Consider the following 7361-nt stretch of genomic DNA (forward strand, 5'->3'; position numbering starts at 1 on the left):
AGGTTATGGTTAGGTTTAGGTTGAGCGTTAACCATCCATTATTGATGGTTACAGTGAGCGGCTAGGAAAAGGATCATGTCAACTAGGTGTCCTCACTAAGATATCAAAACTAGAATGTGTGTGTGTGTGTGTTAGTGAAAGGAACTGTAACTGGTCCCAGTAGCAGCAGGATACAAACGCCATAATGACACAGCTGCCTCTCGTCTGCCTTCCTCCCCTGAGTGAAATAAGACGTTTGGGACCTTTGAATAGTTTTTTGAAAATATTTTTTTGTTTAAAGAAAGGAAAGAGAAGTTTAATCCTTTAACTATTTAACTGTTAGGTGTCAATCCCTGGGAGGGTTTCCCCCTTTTATTTGGCGTGGAGTCAGAATTATGGCTTCTCCACACTGTGGAAGTAGCTCTTTGACACAGTCGAGCAGTCATTGGTCATAACAGGATCATTTAAGACTCGATGATGAATAAGACTGTTGAAGTGCATGAGAAGGATCTCATATAAAACAGTCTGTGTCTGCTCCTCAATTCAATTTAATTCAGAAGACCCCTATGAGTGCAAGATCAAGGAAACAGTTCACCCTGCCTGGGATAGTGTTACCAGGGCCCTGCCCTGGAGCCAGGCCCGGGGAGGGTGCCAGAAGCTGTACATCTGGTGGCCGGGCACTGGTCCATGGGGCCTGGCTGGGCACAACCCGAAAAAGGGACATGGGCCCATTCTTATGCAGGCCCACCACCTGCAGTGGGCGCCATAGGGGTCGCATGCAATGTGTGCCACGTGGCAGCCAGGATCAGAGGCCATGGTGGACGGATCCCCGGCTACCAAGACCAAGACTAGACTTAGTGTCTCATAGTCATTGAAGAACTCTGACTTGCTTCCTGTTCTAGTTGTTCTCTGGAAAAAAATCTGCAGGTCAAACAGGTGCACATACAAAGAGCACATTATTGATTAAAGCCTGGAAAACAACTGAGGCATTTGTCAGCCCGGCACGCTTGAAATGTCCAAGTGTTGAAAACAGTTTTCCATTCGTCACCTCCCCAATGTCCACCAGATGGAACGTGTTTCTAAGATCAAGCTTAGTGAAGATTATTGCTCTATGTAGTGGCTAAAAGCTCCAGCTGAAGCTGTTCTACAGTGGCTGGATGCAAAGCCCATTCACCATATAACACAACGCCTCGCAGATTCATTCCCCATTCTGACTCTGGGATGTGTTGCACTCAGAGAGAGGAAATGTTTGCTGCTATTAGCGTGAATGCATCCCTCCCCGATGGCTAATATAAGCCCCCATGGTGGTATTGTCAATCCTCACAAGAACAGTAGGAAGCGCCTGAAGAAACCACCCAGCGCTGAAACCCTCTTAAACAGCCAAGCCAGACCACCAGGATGGCTGAGCCATCATACCCAGTAGCCGAAGGTATAATCTAAAGGGGACTGTTTTGTGCAGGCGAAAAAGAGTCAGGAATGCTGTGAGCAGGGCTGTGGAAGCTCTGCCATAGCCACCACCAAACAACTGAGTTATTTTTACACATCGGCTAGCATCTGGCCAATCCACCACCTTTCATTGCTCATGCTGTTACAAAACAAACAAACAAAACAAAACCCATCAACCCATAAATACGAAGAATCACTGTCAGCCCACCAGGCAAATGCCCAGTATGCCCGATTGAAGGCACTCACAGCTATGGCCTCTGACAGAGTGATGTAAAAGAGATGGAGTCCAGAGATAAACCCAGAATTGTTATATGTTGTACTAGAGACAACACACTCGTTTTGCAGGATCCACCTGTGTTATCGCACAGGGAGAATTGATGTGGCCATTCTTCAGTCCTTCTCTACCACTCCTCCTGAGTAAGTCTGCTCAGCTGCACTGACTTCTCACGATGTTCTTGATGAGGAAGCTGATCGTGACTTGTAGTTTCTTTCAGTATTCAGTTATGGCAGTGGTGTCCAAACCCAGGCCACGAGTGTCCTGCAGGTGTTAGACGTGTCCAGCTGATTTAAATGGCTCAACATGCCTTGAAGTTCTCCAGACGCCTGGTAATGAACTAATCATTTGATTCAGGTGTGTAGACCCAGGGTGAGATCTAAAACCTGCAGGACACCGGCCCTCGAGGCCTGGAGCTGGCCAAGTTATGAAGCTAACTATTCTCAAGGCTAATGTAACAAGTTCTTCAAATGATTTCGTTTGCAGTACGTATTTTTCAGACCATAAGCTGCAGGGGATTATAAGGCACATTAAGCGAAACAAAGCAGTCAGATAAATCAAACTTTATTAAACTCATTCTTCTTGCTTCCTCCACTTCTCTACCATTGATTCATTAATGTTGAATTCTCTGGCAGCGGCTCTATTCCCATGTTGTTGCAGTATATTAATGACTAACCTCGTATTGTGGATGGATTATCTCAGTTGTTCTCCTGACTGAAGTTTGGTCCGTTTACAGCAGTGGTGGCAAACTCAAATACACAGTGGGCCAAAATTCAAAACTGGAACAAAGTCGCGGGCTAACGTTAATATTTATTGAAATATATTTATTCCTCCAGATATAAGAATGAATCTTTTCTTATGGACTCAAACACGTTTTGCTGAAAAACTGAATATGGAACAAGCAAAGCTTAATACTAAACAATATATATATTAGCTGTATAATACCAGTAGGCCAGCTCTAATAGTAATTTGGTATGGCTTCGCGGGCCAAATGTAATTAGGTTGCGGGCCAAATTTGGCCCGCGGGCCAGAGTTTGACACCTATGGTTTACAGCAGGGGTGTCAAACTCCAGGCCTCGAGGGCCGGTGTCCTGCAGGTTTTAGAGCTCACACTGGGTCAACACACCTGAATCAAATGATCAGTTGATTACCAGGCCTCTGGAGAACTTCAAGAGATGTTGAGGAGGTCATTTAGCCATTTGAATCAGCTGTGTTGGATCAAGGACACATTTAAAACCTGCAGGACACCGGCCCTCGAGGTCTGGAGTTCGACACCTGTGGTTTACAGCATCCTGCCATGCGATTGCATTTGTCTCTAACCATCAGGAACCCTCACGTTAACTTTTATCGAGTGGAAAAGTGTTAGTGTTCGTCCTCCAGCTTCACTGTGTTTATGCTAACACAGCTGTGTCGCTAGCGATCATGTAGCACATCATTATATACCAGCTAGCCCAACTTCAGTAACCCTACAAACGTCACTGCTGTTTAGTTTCCTGTCTCCATTTATGTTGGAAGTGATAACAGAGCTGTACGTTTTAATTTGTTCAGAAATCTCTCAGTCAGAACATGCTATATCATGCTTAGGTAACTAGCGAGCTAACTTCCGCTAGCTTCCTGCTAACTTCCTGTTAACTTCTAAGTCCGTTAAATATAATAAATTCTGTTTTCATGGATGCCTGGATGTTAAACTCAATTGTTACACCTGGTAAAGCAGAACACTGATCGTTTTATTAAAGATGAAAGAATTTAGACTGTTTTTAACTCTCAGTGATGTCGCAGTGTTCGTTTGACTTTGGGTCCTGAAGGACGGAGTTTAGGACCCAGATTACTCCCAGATTTAAGAGCACCTTAGTCCAAAAAATATGGCAATAACGACGGCCGCTTGCATGTTCTACAAAAAAATGGTGCTTTGTTGTGTATCCGACGGACAAACACCAAACCAGTTCCACACCACTGAAGTTACAGCATTTTTACAAACCAGTTCTGGTTCATGTGTTTCACTCAACGATCCGCTTTCCCCCTTCTCATTCTCTATCGCCACCATGTGGGTATGAAAACAAAGGCACTGCGCATGCGCACTTTACCCATATTCTATCGCGATATTTAATTTTTTTATCGTTGCCCAACATTAAACCAGTATTACCATGAACAGTATAATGTGGCACAGCCATAGGTGGGCTGGTAGGAATGCTGCGGAGGGAGGAGAGAATGGGTTAGCCAGAGTCTAGAGTGAGATGTACACTTACAGAGAGAGTCGAAACCATCCTACCGGGCGATGTGGTGACAAGAAGCAGGTAGTAAGCGACGTAACAGGCGTGTCTTTTCCTCTGTAGAGCTAACACTCCTGCTGTTTTACTTCTGTACTCCTGTGCATACGTCAAGGGATGTCACAATCACATTTTACAGCATCCATGTTATATTAGAGATACTTTAGTCCCAGCAAAGTAGTGTACTGTTGTTGTTTGCTCCATTGCAACAAAACATGCAATGACATACTGAATTGCACCAGTTTTTAGGACGTCTATCTTTTACTTTCTGTGGGTTTTTCACTGCTTCTCTGCGATCAGATGAATTGTGCACACTATTTGCTCTTCCACAGCTTTATTTTTAGTCTTTGAATGTTCCCATCACTTCTGTGATGACAAAAGTCATGATTATGCCATAGTCAGTCTATTTATATAGACCAAAGGCTCATCAGCAGATCCAAACCGACAGAAAGGCCACGGTTTCCTAAGAATAGAGCACTTACATTCACATTGAAATGTCCTGTAACGTAGACACCGTTATCATGGTTTTGTTAACCTTAAAGAACAAAACTATGTGCCTGTTTAAATATTTATGGTCTGTATATACATTAATAATATTTACCATTAATGGCAGTTTACTTTATACCTAGATCATCGATCACAGTGCATCGATCGGCTTCCTGCTTTACTTCCTCATTGATGACTGAGATGCTGCAATTAGTCCTCCAAAATATTAAGCAGGGTGCACGCCATCCCATCAGTGTCCATACTCCTGACATAGAGTGAGATTTCCTGAAGCCTTGCTATTTATAGCTGCAGGAGGCAGCTTCTAGCTTCTCCCTGGAGGAAGCTGTCCTTGTTTTTGTCTTCATCAAAAAACCTTAAAATCTAAAAATACAGACACCAGGTTCTTTGTTGGGCTTCTCTTTGTGGTTTGCTGTGGCTTTGCCTCTGCTCTGCATCCCTGACCATCAATGTCACCAACATGTGTTCAATGATCAGCCAGTTCACCTCTGAGGGACTTTGGTCTATTCAAACTGGCTGAGATGCTGTGGCTTAAAAAGGCGGTTCAGACTTGAAAACCCTCCGATGGGCTGAATTATAACTCTAATAAGAATAAATAGCTACATTTACAACCTGCATGTTGTGTTTACTTGTGTTGTCTGTGTCTAATATTAACATTTTGTTGATGATCTGAAACATTCAAATGTAACATTTTTGGATTCATTCCTGTGGAGCTCAGGTCGGCACTCCCAGTCAGCGAGCCATGGCATGTATGTATGTGTATGTGGAGACATGCGTCTGTATGTTCGCATGCATGTATTTATACATACATGTATGCATGTGCGTGTATGTTTGTATGGGTGTATCCGTATGTTTGCAGGTGCATGTATAACTTGTACATATTGTTCTTGTGTAAATGTAAATTTGTCTGTGATTGTGTAAATACTTCACACACATGGAGAAATGTCAAACAGCCTTTCATTGTTCTTGTAACAGTGACAATAAAAGCTATTCTATTCTATTCTATTCTATTGCTCTGTCATGCATTCTTGCATCTCTTGCCTGCAAGCACACTTTGCAGAGTGCACTCTGTAGTTTATTTTACATAATAGTTAATACAGTACTTGTATTTAAGTGTATTTCGGTTTAGTTTTTTACATCTCATAGCACTGCAAACACTTATAAAGCATAAAGTTTACTGAGAACCGATTAGTAATTAGGGATGGGTACCGGTGTGACATAAACAGTGGTAACCAGACTGAAAGGCAGCGCACATTTCGGTGCTTTATTTCTGTGCTTTTTTTTTCCTGAGCTGTCATACACTTTAGATTCTAGCCAATCATTTTACGTTTCCGAGGATAGTAGGCGGGCCCAGGTACGTACGTTCTTTTAGAGCAGAGCTACAGATTAAAAATGCCCAAGGCGAAGCGGTCAAAGTCTGGCTGTACTTCACAGCAGAAGATGCAAACTCAGCAGCAACAAGTGCTTTAAGCTGATACTGTGATACTGTCAAAGGAGGTAACACCTCGAATCTGATGACACACCTGGCGACGCATAGCATTTTTTTTAAAAGCCGAGAAATGCGCCGTATTTGATAGCTTGCTGCGAGACCTCACACCGAGCACATCTACTGCGGGTGTGGTGCCTGTTATCGGACCCGGAGTTAGCAACATCCCCCAAAAACCCGAAGAGGAGAGTCCTGGCCCCTAGCCCTGCCAGTGTAGCAGAAATGATGACGGATGATGATGCAGCAGCAGCCGTTTTTCTCTGCCTGAGTAGCTTAATGTTGTTCGTGTGTAATTTACGTTGAGTAGGCTAACCACGTTATTACATTAATGCATGTAAGGTGAACTAGCAAACATCATCATAGCTACATGCGGCTGTCTTCTTGTTTGATGGCAGATACTCCCTTCACCCTGGCCAAAAAAGCTAAAATGACCAAAGAAAAAGAGGGAAACAGCTGAACATGAGAGGTTTTTGGACAAAGTTTGTGTTTTTTCCATTGTTTAAGCACTGCTTCCAGCCAAGAGTGATACCATATATGCCCCATAGCTGCAGAAAAGGCTAACATTGTTATCTTTTTACAAAAAAAACAGCTGAACATGAGAGGTTTTTGGACCAATTTTGTGTTCTCCATTCGTTAAGCACCGGTTTGAGCACCGTTTAAGCACCGGCACCGTTTCAAAAGTAACGGTTTGGCACCGGTATCGGATAAAACCTAAACGATACCCATCCCTATTAGTAATAAGAGCCTTCTTGTAGTTCCACTAAACTGCACGATAAATCATAGAAGTAATTCAGACAGGGAATTTTACAGTGGGGCAAAAAAGTATTTAGTCAGCCACCGATTGTGCAAGTTCCCCCACCTAAAATGATGACAGAGGTCAGTAATTTGCACCAGAGGTACACGTCAACTGTGAGAGACAGAATGTGAAAAAAAAATCCATGAATTCACATGGTAGGATTTGTAAAGAATGTAAGTAATGGTAATGGTAAATGGTAAATGCACTGGTTCTTATATAGCACTTATATAGCACTCTTCTACCCTCCCTAAGCACTAAACCAGTTCCAGAGCATCTAATAAAAGCACTGGCAGCAACAGGGGCCAGTATCCCGCCCAAGGTGACTTTGGCACGCAGACTGGAGCAGCCGGGGATCGAACTACCGACTGACGTCCTGAGCCACAGTCGCCTCTTTTCCAGTAGAACATAACTGCCTCAGCTCAACTTGACTCTACTCGACTCTGTTTCTCAGTTACAGTTGAGCACCACCTCAGTGTGGGTGGGGCTGTTACAGCAACACAACCTGAAAGTCCCGTGACGCAAACACAACAAGCGATGACATCCCGGTGATGGAACATCTGCACCCCGTCACTGGACTTCCTGTGTAGCCGTTTCCCTCGTTGCCAGGCA

The sequence above is a fragment of the Mchenga conophoros genome, linkage group LG4 (assembly GCF_057382185.1).
Source record: "Mchenga conophoros isolate Kocher_MC1m ecotype Shallow Benthic linkage group LG4, M_conophoros_male_GT1.1, whole genome shotgun sequence".
NCBI classification, from domain to species: Eukaryota; Metazoa; Chordata; class Actinopteri; order Cichliformes; family Cichlidae; genus Mchenga; species Mchenga conophoros.